The sequence below is a fragment of the Camarhynchus parvulus genome, chromosome 4, assembly GCF_901933205.1.
Source record: "Camarhynchus parvulus chromosome 4, STF_HiC, whole genome shotgun sequence".
Lineage (NCBI taxonomy): Eukaryota > Metazoa > Chordata > Aves > Passeriformes > Thraupidae > Camarhynchus > Camarhynchus parvulus.
The window spans coordinates 31,826,812-31,853,141 of record NC_044574.1 but is presented as its reverse complement, the minus strand read 5'-3'; the positions used below and the strand labels follow the sequence as shown (position 1 = coordinate 31,853,141).

The 26,330-nt window shown below is 36.9% G+C and overlaps 1 protein-coding gene across 18 annotated transcripts in view; it reads right to left on the bottom strand.

Moving 5' to 3' along the window:
- SORBS2 (sorbin and SH3 domain containing 2) overlaps positions 1-26,330 on the bottom strand; it is a 144,690-nt gene that overhangs the window by 108,137 nt on the left and 10,223 nt on the right. For all 18 annotated transcript variants that reach the window (XM_030947876.1, XM_030947879.1, XM_030947878.1 and 15 more), the window contains exon 2: positions 17,774-17,896. The gene's annotated coding sequence lies outside the window, so the exon portion shown is untranslated. The remainder of the gene's footprint in view (positions 1-17,773; positions 17,897-26,330) is intronic.

The window sequence follows — 26,330 nt, the reverse complement described above, 5'->3', positions numbered from 1 at the left end:
TTGTAATTTTTTTTTCTCCTTGGTTAAAACTGCAGATTACTCACATTCTCTTTAAAGGTCAATACAATTAAATCTAATAATAGGATTCCATATAGTAAGTGTGTAAATCTGTAACTAAACTTCCTTCTGAATTACTGTCCTAGAGGTCATCTCTCTGATCACAGCAATCGCAACTCTACTACAAAGATAGTAAATTTCAACTGAAAGCTTAATTAGAAACAAACTGTTTCCAAAATCATTGACTAGAGAATTGGAGGCCTCATAACCAAGTATTTGCTTGAAGAAGTTAGAAAACTGCTAACCAACATAATTGATACAGAAAAACTCTTACTAAACTCATTCTGGTAAACATGAAACAGAAGGTAAATCTGGCTGCAGACAGCACTGGGCAGCCAACAACCCCAATAGGAGGAGATTCCAGATGCACACAAAAAATTCTAAGATTTGAGGCATCACTTTCATCCCAAAATTAAAGATGATAGACAGGCCACAGGAAACTTCAAGCTTCTATGCTTCTGTTGCCAAGTCCAGAATAGCCCAGCAGATGGAATTCTTGCCATTACCAGTAAAAGCAGCGGGCCAGTTAACCAGTAACAGTACTGGTCTGTTTTGACTGAATTCATAACATTGACAGACTAACAATAAATTCCTGTTTCTACATACATATATGCTTTTTGGCTGTAAAAGCAAATCCTGAGTTTGACACCAGGAGCTGTGAAATATTTGCCTAGGCTTGAAGGAGGTGGCAAGCCTCAGAGTAACTGCAGGTTTGTATTACCCCAATGCTATCCCCAAACACAAATATCTGCCCTTATTACCAGAACGCATGCAGCTCCTGAACTTTCTTATTTTGTCTCCTGGAGAAATTCACAAACCCTGTTTTGAGCGGCATCACTGCTGAGTTACAAAGTACACATCTGCTGTTATCTCAGGTAGAGTTTGCCAAGTAGAATAATATTTGTATAAAAACTAATAAAAACATATAAATATTTGTATAAAACTTAATAAAAATGTTTCCATCCTGTGACAGAACACTTTATGGAAATACCTTTTCTTCAACAGCCACCAAAAAATTGCCCATTTTTTTTTTTTAGCAATCACCTTATTTGACCAGGTTTAGTTCTGAGGACATCTTCATTACACCAACAGAAGTTTATAGAATATTCTGAGTTAGAAGAGACCCAGAAGAATCATTGACTCCAGCTCCTAATTGAATGGCCCATATGGGCATTGAACCCACAACCTTGGTGTTCTCTAACCAACTGTGCTCATCTCAGTAGGAGAAAGTTAATACAATTAACTGGAAAGCACTCAGGAATCAGGCACAACGGGACAAAAGGCACTATGCAAAAACTTGGGTTGGGGTTTCCTGACCATTTTGGAACGCCCAATTAAAAAAGAATCCTCAGTGGTTAACACTGCCAAGCCCTTTTGTTGTGGCTTGTTTCCAATCACCTTCAGCAAGCAGTCCCTGCGCTGAATCAGTTGCCAGGCCCCGTGCATTTGAGGGATCTGAGTGCAAAGAGCTTGGCTGCTGTGACAGACTGCATAAAAACATTTCCCCAGTCAGAATGATCTCAGGGTTTGTGTGCATTGATCCATTCAAAGACAGCAACTACAGTGCCCTTACTAAACCTGAGAAACTGCAGTCTCTTCTCACTTGTTGCTTAAATGATGAAGAAGGTTGGCTACTGCTGGGGCCACCAGTATGGGCTGTTGACAAACAAAGATGTTATCCAGAGATCTTAGCCCAGCACTTCATGTGTGGATCCCCCCATTTTCAAACTCCTCACTTTATTAGCAGGGATAAAACTACTCCATCACATTTTTTAATGACAACTAAGAGACCGGAACTGAAATGCCACCATGCTGCACTCAAAGCCATGAGGTCACTCTCAAACAACCTTTTCCTTCCACTGCTCCTTACAATTTTAGAGAGACAGAAACTACTGCTTTCTACAGTTTCAGTAGTACACTGAGCACCATTAGAAAAATATATCCAGAAAATGGTTGACCTAATTCCAACCCTTACATTTACATTTAAAGCTTTGAAGGAGGTGCCACAGGCTACAGTGCTTAATTTTATCTTCATTAGTTTGCAAAGATAATTTCTTTGGGGTTTAGAGACTAAGTTCAGAAATGAACTCCCTTTGAGCAGTGCTTCTTGGTTTTTGGAAAAGGTCAGTCCTAATTTCAAGTTTTTTTTCTAAAAACAAAACAGATTACCCTATGGTCAGTGCTTACTGTTACGAATCTTGATAAACTATTCTAGGATTGAAACTCAAGAAAAAAAAATTAATTCTTCCTTCTGAAATCCTGTAACATAGGTAAAGCTTTTGCATCCACCTAGAGGTCATCCAGCTGATATATAAGTCCAGACCATTGCCAGTTAATTTCCTCCATTGAGCTTATACATACCATCTTGTGCATTTACACTTGGTTTTACCTGTTTGTCTCCACTAAAGAAAAAATAAAGCACTGTAGATTCAAAATGAGACAACTCTGAACCCGAATAATAAAAAAGGTCCCTAGTAAGAATGTTGTAAACATTCAAGGTTGCACCTTGGAGCTACAGAATTAAGTTTTTTGTTCTCAGTAGTGCCTGATTTCCAGTAAATAAAGAAATATGTCTCATTGACAGGCCCAGAAATTAGCCAAAAGGCTGTAATGCAAAAAGCCTAGGCTATAATTCATATTCAGTTTTCTTACCTAGGTTCTTGTTTGTTACATTATCACAGAATAGCATACTCAGGCACTAACTCTTAATGGGTTTCTCATCATGTCACTTACCAAATTCTGCATACCTGCATTTGCTACTAGCGCAAAAATGATACCTAAGAATGTATGAGGAGATATAATACCTTTAGGAACCTTAACCTATCAATTAAACAAGCGAGGCTTCAAAATAAATTTTCATTCAGATATCTAAGAATGACGGAAAAATCATATACTATGTAAATAAAACTGCTACTCTACAGAAAAACAACTCACTATAAAAACGATCTCTGTGCAGATTTATTCAATCATGCATGCCTCATGTGTTACTACTACAGCAAATTACCCAAAAACAATTTCTCTGTTACTGAATAGACTCAATTCATCTACCAGTGCTTAACAAATATTTGATCCTAATTAAACTTAATGATTTTCTCTGCTTCTGAGATGGTGCTGCGGATCAACTCTTTTTTTAGCAAAAAACTTGATTTAAAAGCAAAATTCTGACAACTTGGGGTGAATTCTGTTCAAAGATGAGTTAATTTGGAAAAACTGTGTCTTCTTTATCAAGAGATTCTAAAAGTGGAAAGTTGATTATTCAAACTGTGTTGCTTCTCAGATAACTAAATTAGTTACATTCCTGTCACCAAAAAACTGCTGATAATGAAAAGCCACTCAGGACTCCAAAGCCACTGGAAATCTGTTAATACATAAAATAAATTGTCAACGTATTCTATACTTGATTACACATTTACAACTGAAGAGATAGCTTGTTATTTTAAGGTGTTTTGCCAGTTTGTTTCCTTTAAATGAGGAAGAAAAGTTAGAGTTTGCATGTTTATTTTTGTGTTCACTTGAAATTTCAGTGTTCTGTTTTATCAGGGTATTAAGGAGCTCATCTTTTGAAAGATTTCTACCACTGTATAAAAAAACCCTGAATTTTCTTTAAAACTAGCACATTCAGTAACTTCTTCTGTTTGCTTGTTTGTTTTTTAAATTAAAAACTTCATTAGGACTTTGTCAAAATCCACCTGTTATCCCTTAGGTGTAGGAAGGTTACCATTAGGCAGACAAAGCTCATTCAGCCAAGCCATGCACACAGGATTTAGGGTGGCCAGCACTGCCTGTTAGAGACAGCAGTGGAGCAAAGAATTCCAAGGTCTTTCTTCTGTCAAAAGAAATCTTAAGTTTTGAACATCTCCCATGGATGGCACTGGTGCCCTGAGGTGAAATATATTCCAAATAAAGTATTCTGTCATGTACTAAACTAATTTCACAGTAATTCCTTTGTTGTTATTTTACACCTCACACTCAGGTGAAGAACTCATTTTAAACAGCTACTGTTACCTCCCTCACTTAGAAGTACTCACAATTTTTTAGAGTGTGGAATGGATTTGCCTGTGCATAGCTTATTTACTAGTTATCAGAAAAAACAGAACTGCCACCTTATTTGGCACTAACTGGTGGCCTCAGCACAGAAGGGATTTTCATGCTTGCCTAGACAAAAAGTCTCCCCTGAGATGTGCTCCATAGTTGTGTTATGCCAAGGGACAAAAAGTCTCCCCTGAGATGTGCTCCATAGTTGTGTTATGCCAAGGGAAACAGAGCATGTGCTTCTGTGAATTCTGGTGTTGCCCAAGAAAACTTTTATTTTTGGGGACTCAGTCTCTTCCAAGAACATGTATTTCACAGGTTTTCCTCCAGCCATGCAAGGAAGAATAGCAGAGGCAAACATTCCTCCCTCAAGCTGAGCCTATAAATGAAAATTAGAATTGAAATCACTTATGTAAAGTAATACTGGCAGGAGTGGGTGCTTAGAACTAGTTTAAACTAAATACTCTAAATTGTTTCATCAGACACCTGCAGGAATCCTAATTTATTTTAATGCATGCAATTTAGCAGTTGCAGAAACACTATATTTCAGCAGTATTGACAGTACCAGCTATTTAGGCCAAGGCAGTTAAAAACGTCAAAACAGAAATTTTGTAAGGAATTAAAATGAAATACTGTATCCTCTGTACCTGGAGCTAACCTACTTTTTAATTTGGGGAGAACTAGAATGTCTTTTCAAGCTTTGGGTAGATATTTCAAATTAGGCAAAGTTGAAATTTTTTGGAGATACAGAAGTGAGACTTCATGACACACAAACACTTGTGCATAAAGTGAGAAGAGGTGACAAGAGAGACTAAAGGGCTAGAATCACTGCATTTACTTAAAGCTGAATAATTTCTTTTGGAAGTCCTATTTATGCGAGCAAAGCATATGAGTACTTTCAAGGAGTGATTAAATCTATTCCAGATCAAATTTCCTTCTGACTGAGCTGCTGTTAACTCCATATGGAATCCCAATTCTGGCACCTTAGTGAAGGGCCTAAAGTTCAGTGGGTCCAACCCAAATCTTGCGGAAATACTGAATTTCAGGTGTATTATTTTTAAAATGTTACTTCACAGGACTCTCAACTCCTTTCTAAGGAGCATCTTTGCTCATTGTAATGGTTTGAGTTACAGGTTTTAATGCTTCTGAAGCTCTACTGTACATCTGCACCAAGGCCGAATGCGTATTATCATTATGACCTGATTTGTGAAGAGTTTACATTTCTCTGAAGAGTTAATACAACAGGTTTCAAGTTTCTACATCACTTGAGTACTGCCAGGTTTCCAGGAGAATTTGAAGTCTTCGCCTTAGTTCACTCCAGGAACACCTGTACCTTTCTAACTGACAGTAAAAAAATATTTAATGGCACCATCTACCTCACTATTTCATTTTCCTAGACAGACTGTTTTTTATAACAATCTAAACAAGTGCATTGTTGGCTTTGCTGACAATCTTCTGACAGAAATGCTGGACATGGATAAATGTTAGGCTAGCTTGCATAGCATAGGAGAATCCAGATGCATTTGCCTCCTTGTGCCCAGGGAATAAGGTTGTTTTGTGCCTAAGCAGCTCAACTGCAACAGGAGCACACATACAAGATGTAGCTTTCAGAATTGTGAATTCTGTTAACAAGAGCTCACAACAACATAACCACCTAAATTCATACAGGAAGGTATTTTGCTAATAAATGGAAACAATCTGAAAATGTACTCTGTAATTAAAAGAAATTTATAAGGTAGAAACTATTACAACATCAGTAGTGCTGCTGTTGACACATGAAATGAGGTACTGAAATTAAAAAAGTAATGACTAGTTATTTGTACCTACAAAACCAATATGAAGAAGGGAGGTATGTAATTAATTTTCAGCCTTTAAAACACAGGAACTATCAAAAGATTAGTCTAATTTTGTGAGACTTCTTTTAAGACAATGGCTGAGACCATCTCTTTGACAATAATCTAAGTGTTTATAGGTCAAAACATATAAAAAAGAGGTCTTGGCTCCTAGGATACAACGTGTGCATGCAACTGAGTTCCAATTTTTCTTTTTTCTTCCCCAAACTGAAAATTAAAGCTAGTTTTCACTATACAAAAACCCCTCCAAAACAACTACTAATGTGCAGATTGCACAGTGAAATACTAGTCTCAGCTGCCAGATACAGCTGAGATCCTGAGGAGATACAAATCATCATGGATACTGTTCTATGGAGAATTCAATGAACAAGCTAGAAGAACAGTGCAGGAATTCCCTTATTTTGGAATCCTTATGATCATAGAACCATTATGTTTGGAAAAGACCTCTGAGATTGTTGAGCCCAACCACTAACCTTGCACCACTGTGTTCATCACTACAACATGACTGCAAGGGACACATTGACAAATTTCCTGAATAATTCCAGGGGTGGTGATTCTAACACTTCCCTGGGTAGCCTGTTCCAATGCCTGCCCACTCCTTCTGTAAAGAATTTTTTCCTAATGACCAATCTTTAGTTGCATTATGATTTAACATTATCAACACTGCCATCATGTTAAGTCTTTCACCTGCTTGCAGAACCTGACAGATTTCCTACTTATTGCATCCAAAGTTTCTATAACTCTCCAGGATTTAAGGCTGCAGCAACTATGATAGATATCAATAAGCAAATTCTACATGCACAGTACAAGGTTTAGAAGTTCTGATTATCAGCATCTGACATTAAAGATTATGTGTGAAGTCAATATATGGAGATACTTTAATGTTTAATGAACAAGGCTAAGTACAGTAAAACTTGAGATGCACCCAATGTAAGGGGTTATGAAAATTCCATATATGCTATGAATATTTTATATTCCGGGAACACTCTTGATTTTTAAAATTCCAGTGCAAAATTATGAAAACAGTAATTTGCATCTGTTTGTTCTCCAGTTCTTGCCGTATAGTAAAATTTAGTTTGGGATTTGAAACGCACTACTATCTCTGTGGTTTTAAGCTCATATTTAACTGATTCTGCTTTTTAGGGTAGAAGGCATGAGGATGAATTTTTTTTTAAGAAAGTAATGGCTAACCTCCTGTCACATTAGTGAGCTATACCTCAAGAAACTATACACCTAAAGACTGTTTTTGCATATGTATTTCAGGATTTTATACAAAATCCAGCTAAAATCTTGTTGTTAAGGAGGAGCATAAGAACAGTCACATTTATGATTGAATAGAAGCCTTTTAAGTAACCTAGTATATAGGGGAGTATATGGTTGCCTAGACAGAAGCAGAAATGGATACTTTGCTCAGGGGACTGGGAAAGCTGACAATCATCTGCTACCTGCTGTGATGAACACCCCATTGCTCACCACATGCCTACTGATTTTCCAAGTGCACTGATGTAAGATGACTGTCTAGACCAGGTTTTCTTCCATCATATTAGTTCACTCAGAGTTCACCTGAGCAGCTCACAAAAAGCACTTCATATTAAATAAAATCACTTTAATCACTCTTAATTTACAATTAGAGAATTAAAACCAGGGCACCGCAAGAGTATGGGAAGATATGATTTATTTAAGAGATTTCTCTACTTCAGTGTGCTTTTATTGGCTTTCCTGTACCTCATGACTGCTTGAGTGCTGCTTGTACTGAGACAGAGAAAAAAAATGGTGTGTGTGGGCCATGCAGTGGTATGAAGGTAAAGTAAATCAGGCTAACTTTTAGTGATGACAGCTTATTTCTCCATATTTCATCCCTGTCTATTGAAGGAGACCAACAAAGCTTTCTTCAGAACGCAATGACAGGCAACTATCTGAACCTGCCTGGCCCTTTGACAAGACTGTTCTGTCACACATTAAAGCAGTCACAGGGAATGGCCCAGGAAGGCTGAGTTGTCATTTGTTAATACCACCCTTATCTTAGTTAATGGTATGACTTGTTTAAAAATACTATTGGAATCTAATTTTTATTACCCAGAAAGCAGATTCTGTAAAACTGTACATCTCAGAGGAATCTTAAAATAAACACTTGTGTCTACTCAATGTTATATTCAAAGGTAAGACTACTGGTCTGGAACTACTAGGGTATATTACATTTGAAGGCTGTGTACAAACCAGTTATTTTTCTCCATTTCCTACAAAGACTACCAAAGACAACTTACACAGTTCTAAAGTTGGTTCAGCTCAATCTGGGATCCTGCCTTCACCATGAAAGGTGCATCTCCTTTCCCTGTCATTTCTGCTTTCCCTGTGTTAGGTCTACTGATCACTTGACATGGGATGAATAAGAACTAATCCTGCAACTAGGATCAAAAACTAATGCCTGTTTTTGCATATATGTTTTCAGTTAGGTAGGTCATATTGACTTAAACATTATTTTGAAAATGTCAGCATATTTGGCCTGCAGTTCATAAGGACTTCATGTGCAAGGTCGTTCAGACTAACAGTTCACTGCCTAATGTCCTTAACTGTTCCACTGAAAACAAGCAACTAGTCAGACAAGCTTATCTGAGACCTGGTATCAGCTGCCAAACTAGTACCTCCGTCTAGGCCAGAAGAGTTAGCACACTAAGGAAGTTAAGGAATGACAACTGATTAACCACATTAGCTGCATTACACAGTGATCTAGCACTGAATAATTCTGAAAGAGTTTGTCTTAGTATTTCTACTTATACCATTTCCTGCCAGAACATTCTGTATTTTTTTAATACTATAATGTTTTGCAACTTGTATCTTCAAACAAACAGTAAAAAAAGATTTTGCTCTTAGCTATATAACCTTTACATTGCTCTAGACACTAACATCAATAATATTCCTACTACTATACTATTTCGTAACAGCAAAAGGAGAAGATTAAGAAAGGGCCACAAAGGTGAATGATGGTATTTAAATAAATTATGACATTAGAAACAGGACAAAATAAATTACTCATTGTCAGAAGAAAATGTCATTTCCAAACAATGGTCTGTCCATTTGTAACAAACACTATGCTTTGTATTACAAGGGCAAAGCCCAAAAGAGTAACAACTGTTAAAATTATCTTTTTCTAAGTTAGTATTGATTTTAAATGTGGCATTGCTGCATTAAAGCTACTCCCAATCTCTAAAATACAGTAACAGAAAATATAATAAGTTACCATATAAGATCCAATTTAAAATTTACTTGGTAATTTGAAATTTACTTGTAGTGTTAGCAGTACAGAATGACTTCATGTACACTGTCTGGTCTAAACAGAACTAATTCCTCACACAGACTATTTTAACTCCAGTAAAGAGTTAAGCATCTGTCAATGTGAAAGGGAATACTGTTGAAAAAAAAAAAATTTGTAATAGAGGGCCAGGCAGAAAAGGGGGATGTTGCACCTGCAAAAATTTACACTGACAAAATCTACTTTGCAACAGCATCTCTATTCACCCAAGCTTCCCTGAAGCATATGAAAAATTCCTTCAGATATAATATCTTGTCTACCACAAGGCTGAAATCCCCTTACTTCCAGAAAAGTAAATTCAGTGAAGACTGAAGCTGGCTTAGGGTTTGTGTCCATATAGAGTTAAATGCCTGTTTGACAATCACTGAACTATTTGCAACATTAAAAAAAATGAGACAACTTCCTCCTTCCTTCCTTTCCTTCAATTAGGCTTTCCTCACACATAACAAACTTTACCCTTTACACCTACTGATGGATTTATAGGAATGGCCATTGCTGTCGCCACAAGGTGATGTGTGAGGATACACCTGCATCCTGAGCAGCACAGTGGCAGCTGCCACACCACAGCCACTGAGGGAGCTGCCCTTCCTCGCCTTTGCAGCTTGTAGCATCCCAGGGTTCTCCAAGACACAGCTCTGGAAAGCCACTCTGAAGCTTTCAAGCTCACAGGCAGAAAACATCAGCAGAGAAAAACAGATGACTGTACCAAAGGTCTTAATGAACCTTTAGAATTTCTCCACCCTTTCAAGCCCTGAAATTGTATCCTGGCAATTAACAAACAGAATGTTTGACTGTAGCATGACCTTGGTCTACCACATTTAGAAAAGCTAGCAGTAACATTTCTGGTAAAATCCTTTATTAAAGCAGTATATTTTTCTTGGTTCCAAGAAAATGTTTTACTGGAATCTTAGTAGGCAGGCACGAACAATAACCATGTCCTCACTTGCAGATGAATTGCAAAAAGCAATGTACTCGCAATCCAAAGACTGAAATTGTCACCGAACATTCAGCAATAGTGCTGAGAGAATATGACAAAGTCATCACTAAACTCAAAGCACTCTAGACTGGAAATTTTATAGATCTAGTTTGACCTATCACAGTCCCTCAGCATGATCACAGACTGACTACAGAAGTTCCAATATGCATCTCCAATATGGATGAGAAAACACAAAATAGATTTGAGTAAGAATATTTTAATAGTGAAAAAAATTGCTCAAGTTCATAATTAGTTACAAAAACAATTTAGGAAAATTTTTAAAAGTTTTATATTTCACGCTCATGACTGATTTTCTATTTCTTTAGCTAGCCTATCTGTGGAATGATAAATATCATGCAAACAGCTGAGCCTTTACCACATGCACTCACAAAGTTGTGTCTTGTTATGGCTCCAGCTAGTCAAGTTATTTTCAGCAAAGGTCATCAAGTTCTGAAATCCATTTGAAAGCAAGAAAAACAAAAAAAATTAAGGTTTATATTTATCACAGCCATCAAGGCAGAATTATTCCAAAAAGACCAAATTTGATAAGCAGTGAATTAAGTTTTAAGGTAACACTTTAACAGATTAAGTCTTAACACTGAATTAAGTGTTAAGGTAAGTCTGGTACAGAGGAAAAAGATTTTTGTTGTTGTTACAGTTTGTTATTCTTTTCTCTTTCCAGCAATTCATATCCATAGCTAAGTCGATGATATAATTCAGAAATCAGATAATTCTCATTCAGGTCATTATGGTCCCAAATAAGCCTATTTAAAAAAGCCAAAGACATCTGGTTCTAAAGGAGGTCTTTTGTACCACAGATTTTGAAGTATGACACATCAACTTAATTCTTTATACACTCACATCAACTGAGCATCTTCCAATTGAGTGCTAATCTAGTGTGAAGTTTTACCTAGTCACAATTAGTCAAACACCTTTCTTGCAAATATGCACTTGAATTCTGAAATATAATTATGCCTCATATATTGCCCAGGGAAAAAAAAAAAAAAGGTAAACCAACCAGTACTTATTCCACAAAAAAATGTTTGGAATGAAGTGCAAAACCAAAATCATCCTAGCGTTAATTGATAAATGTATCTTGGGCTGACCCTGTAGTGACAGAGAGATAGAGCAGGGTAAGTGTCTTGCTCATTCCAGACATAGAAGAAGCCAGGCCAGACTGGAACACACAAGGTCTCATCTCAGAAGATACTGCTTTGCCAGCAGAGAGCTGCCTGTGTCAAATGGACTAAAGCATTTCACTGACTTCACATAGACAAATTTCTGTGACTGAAAGCCATGTGTGAATACACCCTGCACAGAAGAGAGTCACAGTGACATTTCCTGATGCCAGTGTGAAAGGCAATGACACTTTGCCAATAAAATGAAGTAGCTGTCAGAGAAGTGACTGAAAGCCCAAGGTTTGACATGTCACAGCTCATGTCAGTAGCACAGCTGTATCTGAAGGCCAAACCAACTATCATTGTCTTAACTCAGTGGTCTTACACTGAACTTGAAGGTTTTTTTCTTTGCTTCACTTGCCCACAGCAGGACAGAGATTTGCATGGTTACACTAGCAATCTTGGCATGGAGTTTTAGCACAGATAGGTAGACAGAGCTTGTAGCAGTGAACAGACAAGTATTCTGTAAGTGCAGAGCTGTTTGTGACAGTTCAAAGGCTCAAACACATACGCAAATCTTTTAAAGCCTTAAGAATATGAACAACCTTTGTCCAGGCCACTCTGGTTTGTCAGATAATTGACAGACAAGTTAGTAAACTCAATGAAAAAACATGCTGTAATAAGTAGTTCAACCAGCTGACTCAAAAGGTCTTTCAAACTTGCTCTGTTGTGTTTGCTGGCCTGGAAGTAAACAACTTCCTCAAAGGAGCCTAGATTTCAACTGGAAACAGCTCTCCAACTCTAACATTCTGGTCAAGGACATAGATATTACTGCTAAGAGTAGAACAGACTGCAAGTATTAGAATATTACTGTCACACTATTACTTTTCATTCTATCTGTCCCCAAAGAATATAAAGACCTGAAAATTTAACAAAAGCATGCTCCTTACCTATGACATATAATGGTATTTTCAATCTGAAGTAAGTTGAATGGTTTTGTTCAAATTCCGATTAGAAGTCAGCACTCTCAGCTGTTCTACCCATTCCTTATTATTAATATATGCATTTCAATACCTATCTAAAAAATGTAACTTTTCTTGATGGATCATTTGGTTTCACAACCAAACACTTGGCACACCTCTCTACAGAAAACTAAGCACTCTAAGTCATTTGGATGAGATTTCCTAGATCCCAGGAAGAGAGATCAACACCATGCTGACCTGCCGCCTGTCACTTAAGTGTTCTGCTAGAAAATCACCATGCAGTCAGTTGCTACAAAGCAAGAAACCGTACAATTATTTCCAAGACAATGGATTTATGCTTATCTATTTACATAAAAGAGGGAAATCCAGATAGGGGTGGAGAGGACAGTGTATAGCAACCTTTGGATCAGCATATACAAACTACAGAGCACTTAAAGTTCAAAATAATTCACACAGCCCATTTGCAATACATCTTTTTGCCTTTTAGGAATTCAGATGTTTGCCTAGTTATGCTTTTCAGCCTTTTAATTCCAAAGATTTGGGGTTTTTTTGGGGTTTTATTCATTTGGTTAGTCTTTGGATTTGTTTTTAAAAAGGGTATTTGATAACAGTACTTTTCAGAAATTTGGCCCTCAAGTCAAAACTGAATTTCAGTTCAAACAGTAGATTGAACTGTACATCTGCTCAACTTTAATAAAGAATCTTTCCTTTAATGCAAAGCAATTACTGCAAAAAGTTTTGTGTGAACATATTATTGAGGTATCACTAAGAAGTGATACAGCTTTTAACATCCAGCTGTTGCATTACCAGTAGGCTTTTAGGAACCTGCCTGCAGGTGAAGTCAAGACACACTTTAAGGAAGACTGTTCAAAAACTTTCAACACTAGCTTAATTCTGCTTACAGAAGTTTAAGATCATTTTAAAACACTGTTTTTGTCACAGGAAAAAGCAGAATCTTTCAGTACATTAGAATGCCCCCAGACTTTAAGCTATAACATCTAAATTTCTTGTTTAATGCACACATATTTCATATCCTTGCTTTTAACCAAACCTTACATTAGTTTTATTCTCACTTTTAAACTATTACATTGGACCTGAGCTGTAAAATTCCTAAAATCAGCCATCAGCTTCCCTTTTCAGCACTGGAAAGCTCTTTGCAGGACCCAGATGAGAAGTAGGAACCAAAAGGTGATTTTACACATTTGGAGATCCAACAGACCTCTAACAGCAAATTCCAAGTGCATTTATTTGACTAACCATCACTGTGGAATGATTAACTAGATAAATCTGTATATTGAAGGCTATGAACACTCTTGAAAAATTCCATCCACTGGTCAGAACTTGACTGTTCTGAAAGACCAAATATTACCAAGATAGACAACTCGTTCTCCAAATGAACTGTCCCTTTACATGAGCAACATAACTTACCTTCCTATTTGTACCTCCTCTGCTTCCTTCCCTCCCAGGAATTAAATAAGACACTAGGAAATTATTAGCTATATAAACTGTTTATCTCTGTGGATCTCATTTCAACCTCTTTTGACTTCAGAGAAGAAATCCACTGCTTTCCAGAAGGTCCAGAGGCCTCACAGAGATTCAGGGTCACACATATAGCTCTGCTGCACTCAGCTGCACCTCATGCCTTAGCTCACTAGATCTATCAAAATAAATCTCACAAGTGAGTGAATCCTATGCAGGTGCCTCAAGGAGCAGTTTCAAAGTCAAGAGGCTCCTCATACAGGAACTTGGCGCTTGGACTTTTCAGCTTCAAAAGGCTGGAGCTGCTACTGTCTTTTTCACCTGTTCTTTTTGCACAGACTAGTATAGATATACATACTGAAAGTCTCCTTTGCACCAGGACAGTTCCTTTCTAATTGCATTTGTAGTAAATGACTGTTACAGGGAACCTTTCTGGGAAAAAAGTCATTAGCAGTCTCAAGTGTGGAAGGAGCCGAGGTGCCCAAGTCATGTCCACCACTAAAGATGACACAGCATCAAACATTCTAACAGCATTAAACATTTAGAGACATAAGTCACTAAGGAAACAGACCAATTCTTGAGACACTAATATTATGGAGACAAATGCAGTCTTACAAGTATAAACAGATAATGCCTTATGTGAGCCACTTGAAAACAGATTAAAGCATACTTATTAGATTGCTTAGGAAGAGAAAGTGCTTAAAAACATGCTTTTCTCAATAAAGTACAAGCACACAAGTGGAGGGATTTTGGACCAGATGACCTCACTGTGCTTCCTTCCAACCTTACCCATTCTGTGGTTCTTTGACTAAAAAGGTGAATTCTCTGCCATGTATATGCAACTTTATTCCTAAAACAGTATTTTTCTAACTTATACAAAAATTAGAATCAAATTAAACTCAAGGCTTGGAGCAGAAGTGAAAATTATTAATTGCTTCATATGCAACTTGCAACTATTACTTCTTTTTTTTTAAGACATAAAATTAATACTTCTGAAGTTGCAGAACATGGAAAATGTTTATCTAAAAGACAGCGGTTTTCTTAAAAAATTTAAGCAATCAAAAGCTTAGACATTATAGTTAAAATTACTAATTCTTACAGAAGACGCTGACTGCTGTACTTGAATATTAATAAAGTGATTAATTTTACTCTCTTCCCCCAAACCACAGATTAATGATGATGAGCAGAGGCTACTGTGAGAAGCTGGGAATCCTGCCAGCTCCTGTTTCATTTGGATCAATCAACAGGTTAAGCACAGCCAAAGCTCCAAAGCCAACAAAGAAGCACTGCAATTTTGCACTATTGCAGACACAAGATAACCAGGATGCCATAAAAATTGCAGCCCTCTATAGCAGCTGGTTACATACAGAATCACATCACAAACCTTTTCCAGAGCTATGTATTGCTATCTGAAAATACCACATGGCCAGGTAGTCCAGTGCAGACACAACTCATAGGTGCCACATATGAACGTTCTCAGCACCTCCATTTTGCTATCTTCCCAGTCTGCAGTTAATGTGAGGAAGAGATGGCTGCACCATGGCCTTTTACTCAGATTCATTTACTCTATCACCAGTTCTCTATTTCAAGTTTTCAAAACACCTTTTTCTTCTCCAGCATTGTCACATATTAAATCCATGCAGTTTCACCACATTACTATGCTCTGCTGATATGCTCAGATCATAGATGAGAATCCCATACGGAACAGTTCCCATAAAACTCCACTGTCATCAGTAACTGAACCGAAGACCACACCATGGGAAGTAACATCATGACTAAACAGCACATTAAGCTAAGGTCTTTCTCAGCACAAAGCTTTTAACAAGAAATCTAAGTTACCATGATCCTCTGTTTCTCAAGGTAACAGTTCAGTAATATCATATTTTGTTTGGATAACATGTATGCTGGCAAAAAGAAAACATTTTCTGAGACACTTTGATAAAATAATGCCGTCATAAAATGCTGATAGATACACCTGCCTCCTACCCTTCTATTTGAGCTCACAAAGACACTAAGGAGGGAACACAGTTGTGCAACCAAACTGCACTAACTGAGCCTTTTTTCTACATACACAAAAAGTTATAAACAATGGTGTTAAGCCATCCTAGATTTAATGTGTTCCTTGGGGCCATAAAATTAAGTAAAATGAAAAATTCAAATAAGAAAGTTGTTGGCTTTTTTTTCAGTGTATTTTGACATCCCTTTTGGGAAGTGAACAAAGACACATTGTCAAAAGCAGCAACTTGCACAAAATGTTACCATTTGTTCCCCATGAATGCTGAGGTATACTTATTCAAGGAAAGGAATTCCACTGCACTCCTGAGATTTTCTCTCTTATGTTGAATTTTGTGCCAAGTTCACTCAGCTAAAGTTTGGGTTGTGTTAGCATGCCAGATACAAGTTCCTCTAAGTCAGCCCTGCTATTCACTCAAAAATTGCATGCAAAATATACAGTAAATTCAAACTTACATGAATTAAGAAATTACCATTAATAGACCATCACTGGTCCTTACTTTGAACAGTTCAAGCAGTGTTTTTAATTGAAAATAATTGGTATATATTTTTTGTCTATCATCCAGCCTATTTATGTGTAATTTCTCCTCCAGCTATGTCTTCGGACATATTAAGTGATCACATATTTCTAAATTGCTCAAAGAGTAATTGCAGCATGGCCTCTGAGGTGTCTTAAGTTCCTTCAGAAGCTTCAGCTTTTTGAGAAGTAATTCTTAGGTGAAAAACTCCTTTAATATGAAAACCATCAATGTAAGACAAGTAAGATATTTTTTATGAAATCTAGGCATCCATTCCAGCTTTTCTCTTTTTATCCAAAAATAAGATGGAAAGCTTCTTACTAAAACTTAAATAAATCAGAAAGCCTCCAAACAGTTTCTATGCAAGAATGTTGATCTGTTTTGTTTGGGTTTTTTCCTATGAAAAGATAACTATGGCTTTACATTAAATATAACACTTATTTTAAATATGACATTGGGTTTTCAACATATTTTTTGAAATAAACTGATGTCAGGGCTATAGCAAAGCCTGCAAAATGAGCTGTGCAGAGCCAGGGCATGCACTATGTAAGTACACAGTAATTGTGGTAAGCCAAAGCATTGCAGCATAAGTGATCAGATGGACTGGGTATATATAGGGTGCCATCTAATGCCAGCCCACTGCTAAGAAAAACCTCAGCACGGAGCAAAACATTTTCTGCTCTTCCAAGACTTTCTTCATTTTATTGCAATAAAGAATAAAAATAGAAGGTAGAGGACAAACTTGCTTTTGTTTGGGTTAAACTCAGTTAATACTTCATAATCAAAGTCAAGAAAATGTTTCAAGCTGTACAATCCAAACCCAAGGAAACTGTAAGACATAAATACCTTTAATAGAACTGTTACAGAATTATAGGATCAATTAAAGACTACTGATAAGTATGCTGACTGTCCCATGAAATAGGCACATCACCAAGAAAAATAAAGTGTTGTACTTAATAACATCAATCTACTTTATCTAGAAGAGGTGAAACCAAAAATCAATGAGACATGAATGAATGTTGGGAAAGTTTATTTTTAAATTGACTTGACACTGAATATACTTTGCAATATACATTCTTACATTACTTTATTAAATGCAGAACATTCAAACAGGTAAATCTAGGACAGAACAATCACCACTTTTGCTTTAAAACATTTAATGCCTTCATTACAGCAAAATTAGAGCAAAGCACTAGATAAATGATTAAACACCATGTATACCAAAGTAGCATACAGAATCATAGATATTATTCTGAAGTTTGTAAAGGCAGCACAGAAATGCCTTTGGAGCTTGATCTTTGTGCTTCATATACAGAATGCACCAGTACTACCAGGAAGCCAAAGCTGGTTTTCTCTGAACACTAATTAGAAACTCAGAAATGCAAGTCATAAGGGTGGGAAGAAAGACAAAACCTTAAGAAAAGTATGACTTACCAGACAGACGAGTTCAGCTGTGTCTCGGTGCAGCAGAAGAAACTTCTGTGTGTGTAGACCTTGTTTATTTAGCCCTTTATGAAGGTTTCTCTCAAGAAATTAATTTAATTCACATGCAAGAGTCTGCAAAAGAGAAAGAGAAAGAGTCTAAGCTGCTGGCTTTTTTTTCTCTAAGAACATTTGAGCTATTTTGAGCAGTAATGCATTTGCCTACTATCGAAATGAAAATGTACTACAGCACAAGCAGCCTCCCAACCCAAGCTAAAAAAATCAGGAAATCCATAGCAAAAAAACTTTGTTCATTGTCCAATTTCTTATTTAAAGAAACAGAAGGAGCAGGGAACAACCACTGTTGATGAAAAAAATCAAACCAAGCTACTGTTAAAAGGAGATCAGGGACCTTGAAGATTATAAATTTTAGCTTGGACAATGAACCACCATGGATTTTTTTGAATGTGAAGAACACCTTTTGAGTTTGGTTATCTCTGAAGATATTCAGATATTCAGCATTTCATCTGAGATGGGAGTAATTCTATTTGCATTAAAGTCCATCATATCTGACTGGTAAACACATCCAAGGACAGGACAAATCAGAATACTAAGACTGAAGGCAGTAGTTTGTTTCTAGTCTGCATCTCAAGTTTCCAGTTTCAGCAACAGTACTATTCTGGAAGCCTAGGGACCTGAAGCTGCTGGAATTCCATTTTTTTTGACCAGGGCCATTCACTGACATGATAAATATCTTCCTGTCCTCCTCTGTCACGTTGCAAACCAACCAACTTACCCTCCCATAATGTAAAAATACTGGAAAACAGAAAGTATAAATACAAATTAATGACTCTAAGAAAAGACCCTGAACATCTTCACAGGTACATAAAAGCTAATTACTTTGAAGTTTAAGAAAACACAGATAAACTGAGTCAGTGAAAAATTATCACTGTTTAATTTTTTGCAGCCTCTTCTGGTAGAGGAGAAAGCTTCCATCATATCCCTCTCTATAACTTCCCTCTGTATATCTCACCAATTCTTGGTTTTGCTTCCTCAGAAAAAGTTCTCAAACATCACCACACTGTTAGGTACTGCCACTGAAAAAATTTGTTACTTTTGTTCAAGGAAAGGTTATGAGACTTACAGTTACTTTCACAGCTCAAAACCTAAAACAGGCTGGTGTGGTAAGATTGCAAAATGTTTCAGTATCTGCTACATTTCCAGTCACATCTATTTAAGCACAATAATTTGATAACATTTCAGAACACCTTCATTTCTGATTTATTCATGAACAGTAGCTGTTTGGAAGTTATATGGACACATGAAACAGGATGCCAGACACAAGCTATTTATTAAACTATTAAATGAGTAAAGCAATGCTCATTGTTGTAAACAAACATGAAAAGCACATTTTCTCCTGAAGACCTGCATAAAAGTCATTACCTACAGAACACTCAGGAACAAAAAGCTGCTAAATGTAAAAATGTAGCACAAATTCCTTCTGTGTTAGCCCAAAAGCATCCTTTCCATTTGATCTCAGCTATTCTTAGTGTTACAGCAGTTAAAAGAAGATACAACAAAATCCAGAAACTCTAAATACCAACCTGTTAAATTAATCATTATTGCTACTTCATTCCTGATGTCTAGTTTAAGACCATCATTTTACCATAAAACTAGTCCAGCAAAGATAAAAAGCTCAGTTTAGATTTGAGATTCACGAAAGAAAGATATTCAAGGACTCCAATAGCTTAAATTTCAGATAATGTGTGAGTTATAGCCAGCTTGAGAGCTGTAATGCCAAGTGGAACAAGCAGTATAGTTTGTAAATAAATACAAGACCTGTATCTACCAGACCAGTGTCAGATTCTACATTACTTTGCCATCCATAATGCTTTCACCTGGTGGTTACAAGCTAAATCAATAAATATCCACATGCTGAATACTAATACTGTACAAGCACAAAACTAGAAGTATGTGTTAAAGTCATTATTAGCAGTATCAATTTACTACTGACACAATTTAATACACAACATTTGGCAGCACAGCATTTCTTTTCAGAGGTATTTTCTCAGAAGACAGATTTACCATTAGCTGAGTCACCATCAGCACTTAACCTACCTTGGAACCTTGTTTCTTCACACATTCTCTGCAACTGTACTTCTTAAATAAATGACAGTTTACCTATTAGTATTTATAGCATTTACTAAACATGATATAAGCACTGCTCCAATATACACTAAGGTGCTTTAGCTACTGCATACAAATCAGATCATCTTTATCCACAGGAAACATGAGATGTCAGAAATATCACATCTGTCATCTAGGTCTCAAAGATAAATGTACATGTATGTTTATTAGTAAAACAGACAAATATGTCACTACTACCAAGACTGTCACCTTATGCTTTTAAGGGACTGACAAAAATCTCTTTCATTTTATGGCTATTAGCAACACTAAAATTAAATATAATTTCTTTAGTGACCCACTCCAGTGTGATTTAATCAATTTTTAGCACTGAAGAACTCAAACATGACCAAGAAGTGTACAGTTCTGCTGCTGCTGTAGATACTTGGTGCAAGTCTCTGGAAGCTCCATGGCCAGACACTACAGAAATTTCCATAAACCAGAGGAAACAATCTTGATAGGTAAGAGATCAAGAAGGTTGTTCAAAATACTGAAAGACAAAATTTGCATACCTGCTTCACTTCACAGATTCACATAAAGGAAATCTTGATTTTTCTAAGCCTAGCCTTTCAAACACAGTTGAGTCACTGAAGCTTCATATGGAAGGGCTGAAGGAGAATAATCCTTTTGAGAAGTGTCCCTGTACATTTCAAGATATGCAGGTGAACACAGCACAGACAGGTGTAATGACTCCTTTTCCTTGTATTATTCTATACATGATTCTATTAATATACTTTAAGATTACTGGAATACCTTTGAGTAATATGACAGTACGTCTAAATGAATTGCATGTTACCTGCCTCAGGAAGAAGCAAGGAGTATGGATATGATTTCTTTCATTTGTTTTTTTTATTTCCAAATAAATTTTGAATTTCATCTGAACTATGACAGGTAATATTAAATGAATTTAATATTAGAGAATGGAAGCAAAATGGACATAACTCTGTTTTCAGAAGTCTCCCTTGAGAGCATTAATTCACAGAATTGATCATGTCAATCTCTGAAATGAGTATTTTTCAGAGTGCAGGAAAAAAAGAAATCTACAGAAGGAAAGCTATGGATCACAGGCTCTGTCCTGGACTTCACCTAGCCTCAAAAGTGTTTTAGACATATAGGAACTTGAAGGATCTTACAAATAAGACTTTTTTTTCAATGTCACGTGTGTTTTCAGTAGCTGCCACTGCTGAAAAGCAATGGAGCTATGAAGAAGGGTGGCCATGCTCCTGGACAGGATGGAACACCTTGCTACACATAGGTCATATACAACATTATTTGTGGTTAATCCTGCATAATGTAACATAAGTAAAAATGCACGAACACGTGTTAACTTAGTGCCAGGGATGCCTATACTCAAGCATCAAAGCAGCTTTCTGAATTTGTCACAGAAGTGTTCTACAGATAATTCATGCATTTGAAAGATAGGGATCAAGACAGCAAGTAGAAAGAATCACACTCTCACGTTATTAACATGAACTGGTGTGCAAAATGGCATATGGTTCATGAAGCGTTGACTCTGCTGTGGTTCTGCAGAACAGCAGACCTGCATCCTCTTTAAGAGACCAAGTGTCTTTAGCTATATTGAGGTCTCATTTTTGACTTCAGATTTATGTTAGACTGAAACCCCTAGCCATTTTTGTAAGTCATTTTACAGTTATAATAAGCACCTATGTTATAATTTTTGATATGTTTAATAACACCATTATATCACACAGGATCCACTAAAAATGATTATTATACCTTTAAATCAGCACCAAATAACTACATTAAAACATAAGGATACTCTCAAGTTTGAAGTGAAGTGAAATCACAGGCATTTAACACCCCCAACTACTGAAAGCACATTATCTAAATATTTAAATGTTCTTAGTCACCTGTTAGAACCAATTCCAATACTTTAGCCAGTTCCATATAACTGGGTGCAAACCATGTAACTGCTCTCATAATGATGTGAAAAATTACTACAGCCACTGCAGCTATCATTCTGAAACTGGACCAACAGGATAATGTGCCCGCCTGTTTTGCTAGTAAAACTAACTTCCTCTGTTCCAAGAGCAAACAGTTAAAAATGAACCGGAAAATAAATATGAGAAGGCCTTTTGAGGAAACGGGGAACAGAAGCTTATTGTTAATCTCACTCTTAATATACATTGCTAGGCCATTGTTTCAAGAACTTGGTACAAAGTTATTTGTCCTTCAGGTCTGTTTTCTGCTAGACTGGCTTAACTCTTGTGTAAGACTGTGGCTGTTTTTTGGGAGGCTGCTGGGGGCATTACAGAGTGGAGTTTTCCTAAAGGCCTAAACCTCAGAAATGTAAACAAGCTAGGACTCTCAGTCTGTGATTTACCAATGCAAGCAACAGGGTCTTTTGAGCCCAAATGAAAAGGGGCAATTCTTAAAATACCCATTATATTTATACATACATATATATATACATATATATACATATATATACATACACACCCCCAAATTTCTAAGCATCTGTATATCTTTCAACAGTTAGCTTTGAAAATTTTCCTCCTGAACCAAGCAAGCAAAGCCTTGCCTTAATGAAATGACTTTGGTGACAGCTGTCATGTGCAACCTTGTGTTTTATCAATCTGAAATGTGAGGCACAAGTATCCAAATGACGCTCTCAGGTTTTTTCCACTCTTTAGCAAAACCATGGAAGATGATGTTATGCCACCACTTTATTTTTAAAACCACTGTACTGATGGACATTAGAACATCTGCCACGGATATGGAAAACTTGGATTAAACTTCCAGAAGGATTTGTAGTCACATCTCCCACTTCCGTGACACAATCCCAAGCGTCATGCTATTGTCTGGTCTTCTGAGGACACTGGTCCTCTTTCACAGAGTAATCACATACTTCATGTGGCTCACACAGCAAGAACTGTGAGTCATAAGCTTAAGAAAGGAAAAACTTACCTAGGAGAAAGGAAAGTTAGAGCAACTGCCTTCAGTTACTCTGAAATATTTACAGCCAAGCAATATACTCTGAAACATTCACACCTTCCCAGAGTTATTGGTGGATAAAACTGTGCTCACTTCTCAAGGGAGAACTGCCACCACCAGGCTCTGGGGCCATGATCCTGTGCACAGCTGCTACTTTCAAGCTGCTGGTCCATGTAAGGAAAAAAGAAATCCACAGAAGTAACACAAGTCCCAAATCCTTCCTTCCGCTTCACAAAGACTTATGTTACAGAGCACACACGGCCTAACACCATTCTGCTTTTCCTTAAACCACCAGATTATGGCCAGGCCAGCTTTACACCTCCACACTCTGTACTGAGCTGCTATTCCAATTACCAGGACTAAATCCACAAAGGAATTTAGGCTTCTCAATAATTAACACAATGGTTTTCTGCCATTTGTTAAGCTGCTAGGCTAGTAATGAAAAAACAAGGGACCTATATGAAAAACAGTCCTTAGCTTTACCAATTAAGTAATTTTAATGTTTTCTGCTACTCACAGCCTAGAAGGCAGGAAACAGCTGAGCTGCTGCAGAAGAAGCTTTCAGGCACTGAACCCTAGGGTGAGCATTTGCCACCTCAAATGAGTACAAAACATCTCACTACAAGGCAAACAACAGTGCAGAGAACCATCTTTCCATCAGTGGTCCTTTGGTCAGTTTATTCATTTTACTACTATGATCCACCAACTGAAAGCACACCCTAATGAGATAGTTCTTCAGCATTTTAGAATACAAAGTAATACTACCAGAGTCTAGTATTTTTATGATATCTCTTTCTTTTTCCCCCATTAGTCAGATTACAAAGGCAATATTTGGTTTTCAGCAACCCAGTATTTGTATTTATGTTTCCTACCTCTAATGGCAGCATACAATATTGACATAATAGAAACAGCTGAAGTTAGACAAAGCTCACCAAGACACAATTGCTTTGGCAAACTCTTTACTGCTCACAGTTCCACATAATCGTGACAATTATCAGTCCTTCAGGCTGCAAAGAAGGTAGTTATTTCAAGAGCTCAGGTACACGACACCAGCAGACTGAACCTACTTGCAGCTACACTGCCTCTACCTTTGTCCACTTTCGTGTTGCTTATCAGCAAGAAAAGGCGCTGCCAAAATGCCTGAGCCTACCAAGCCTGCTCCTGCTCCCTACAAAAAATCTCCTTTCTGCAGTATGATGTAGCACACAACAGGAAGCTCCTAAAACAGAAAACTGACCCCATTCTGTTCAAATCTTCGTTCCTGCAGATCGTGATTTCCCCAAAGATTGACAAATCCTTATACAGTAGCTTGGAGGGAAAGGAACTCCAGGAAAGGTTTCCAGGAAGTTTTACAGCTCCCAAAAGCGAAGTTAAAGCATGATACCATCACCTGCCAGTGGGAATGGCTCAGGAAATCAGTGCTGAGCTTGTGTTTGTTTTGTCTTCTTGTTAACAGAGACACATGATAATGGAATCATCTATCATGTACTGCGTCAGCTAAGTGAAAATGAGAGCTCTTTCACGGTTTTTGTTTGCTGTTTGTGTTCTTTACAGGAGTATTAATTGCAGAACAGGCTATTAGTTTGAAACACTTGTTTGAACTATATTAATGCTTTTCCTAGCTCAGGAAAGTAAATTTGGTATTTGCTGTATTCAAGGCAATGCAGGATGTTGCAGTGGTGCTGCCAGTTAATTACTCTGTATTGAATTATCTGTAGGTCAGAACTAATTTTTCAGCCAACAGAATTCGATCCTCATTTAAGTGGCAAATAACAGAGACAAGAAGAGCACATTCACCATGGGTGACATTACTTTAAGGATTTTTAGAAACTTCCTAATTCTTCTCCACCATTAAGCTTCCACTGCTGATCAGGGAACATCAGTAATAAAGAATTCAAAACTGCAGCCATATTTTCCAGTGCAAATTTTCTCCCTGAATAGAAAAAATCTTCCACGAGGAAGACAGTCTACAGACACAACTCTGAAACAAGACTTCTTTGCTATCTCTGTTTTAGTAGCCAGTATGACTACACATTTTATGAGATGCAGTGTATACTCCTTAGGAAAATTAGAGACCCCAACTAATGAGACCCCAATTAATGAGACAAAGGCCAGTGCCACCCAGGAAAGCGGAGAGAAAAGATCCTTAAAAATATTCTTAAACAGCAACAAACTGAGAGCTGGAACAACATGATTGTACATATTTTGCACATTGGGTGGAGGAAGCAGCACCTGTGTCGTGCCATAAATCTAAGGTGGCTGAAGTTGCACAAAAGCAGGTTGGGAGAGGGGTTCTGAAGATAGGTGAGAACTGGAAGTCAAAGGTAATGTAATCTGCAGTAGATGTCCCATTTTGGATCCATGAAGTTTTACACCTATTAGGTAGTTTCCTCTCTTTGAAAAATAAATACTTGAAAAGGTGGATTTCCCTCCCTAGAAATTGTTTGCTTCCTCAGAACTTTAACATCCTCTGTTTTTCAAATTCCTCTACCTATTAGTAATAACAGCTCAAAACACCCTTCTTTCCTCTCAAGGCTGTTCATCAGCTTGATGAAATGACTGTTCAAACCAGAAAATTTTATTTTTAACCCTTAAACAATGATCACTACAAGCAACAATAGACTTGTGCACATTTGCACTTAAAAAACCTAAAGGATGAAGTCAGTGACTTGTGTATCCTCTGCTTCTAAAGTGGCTTGAAAATTTAACCTAAATGGAAAAACAAAATTGAGAAGTTGAAAGACAAATTTTCTCTACCAAATTTATACAGAATAGCTAATCACACAGTTTTCTATACTTACTTCCCAAAAGAGATGGTAGAGATAAAATAGTTGTCAAATTACAGCCTTGTATATAAAGGCATCAAAAGTAGACAGCAGACATATCTCATCAGAAGTTCAATTATTACAAATTTAGTATCCAAAACACATTACACTGCTTGTCTTCTCTTTGCCCTGCCTTCTGCTTTGAACCCATTGACTTAAAATTTAAGCTCAGGCATGTTTGATTCCTGCAGCAATTAAACAAATTGCTTGTAAGGAGAACACTGGAAAAGCATTTGATGATATTTTTTGTCAGCCTTTACATTCTGATCAGCAGGGTGAAAAAAATTACATATGATTGACAGTTATCTGAAGACTAGAGTTTGAAACCAGAGGGCAACAACAGAGGGGGGAAATCACTAATAGTTTTACATAGTGTCTGTACAGCTTTTGGTTATTTATAACAAAATCAGCTTACGATAGATGGGTGGCATGAACTAGAAACATGTGAGTTAAGATCAAAGTCTAAACTGTCCAGAAGTTGAGCATTAAAATAATTTTAATAGTGCTTTCAAAAATAAAAATAGCATTGAAACATAAAAAAAATCAAATCTCTATGCTAACTTTTATGTGATCCACAGCTAAAGAAGTGAACACACAAAATCTTT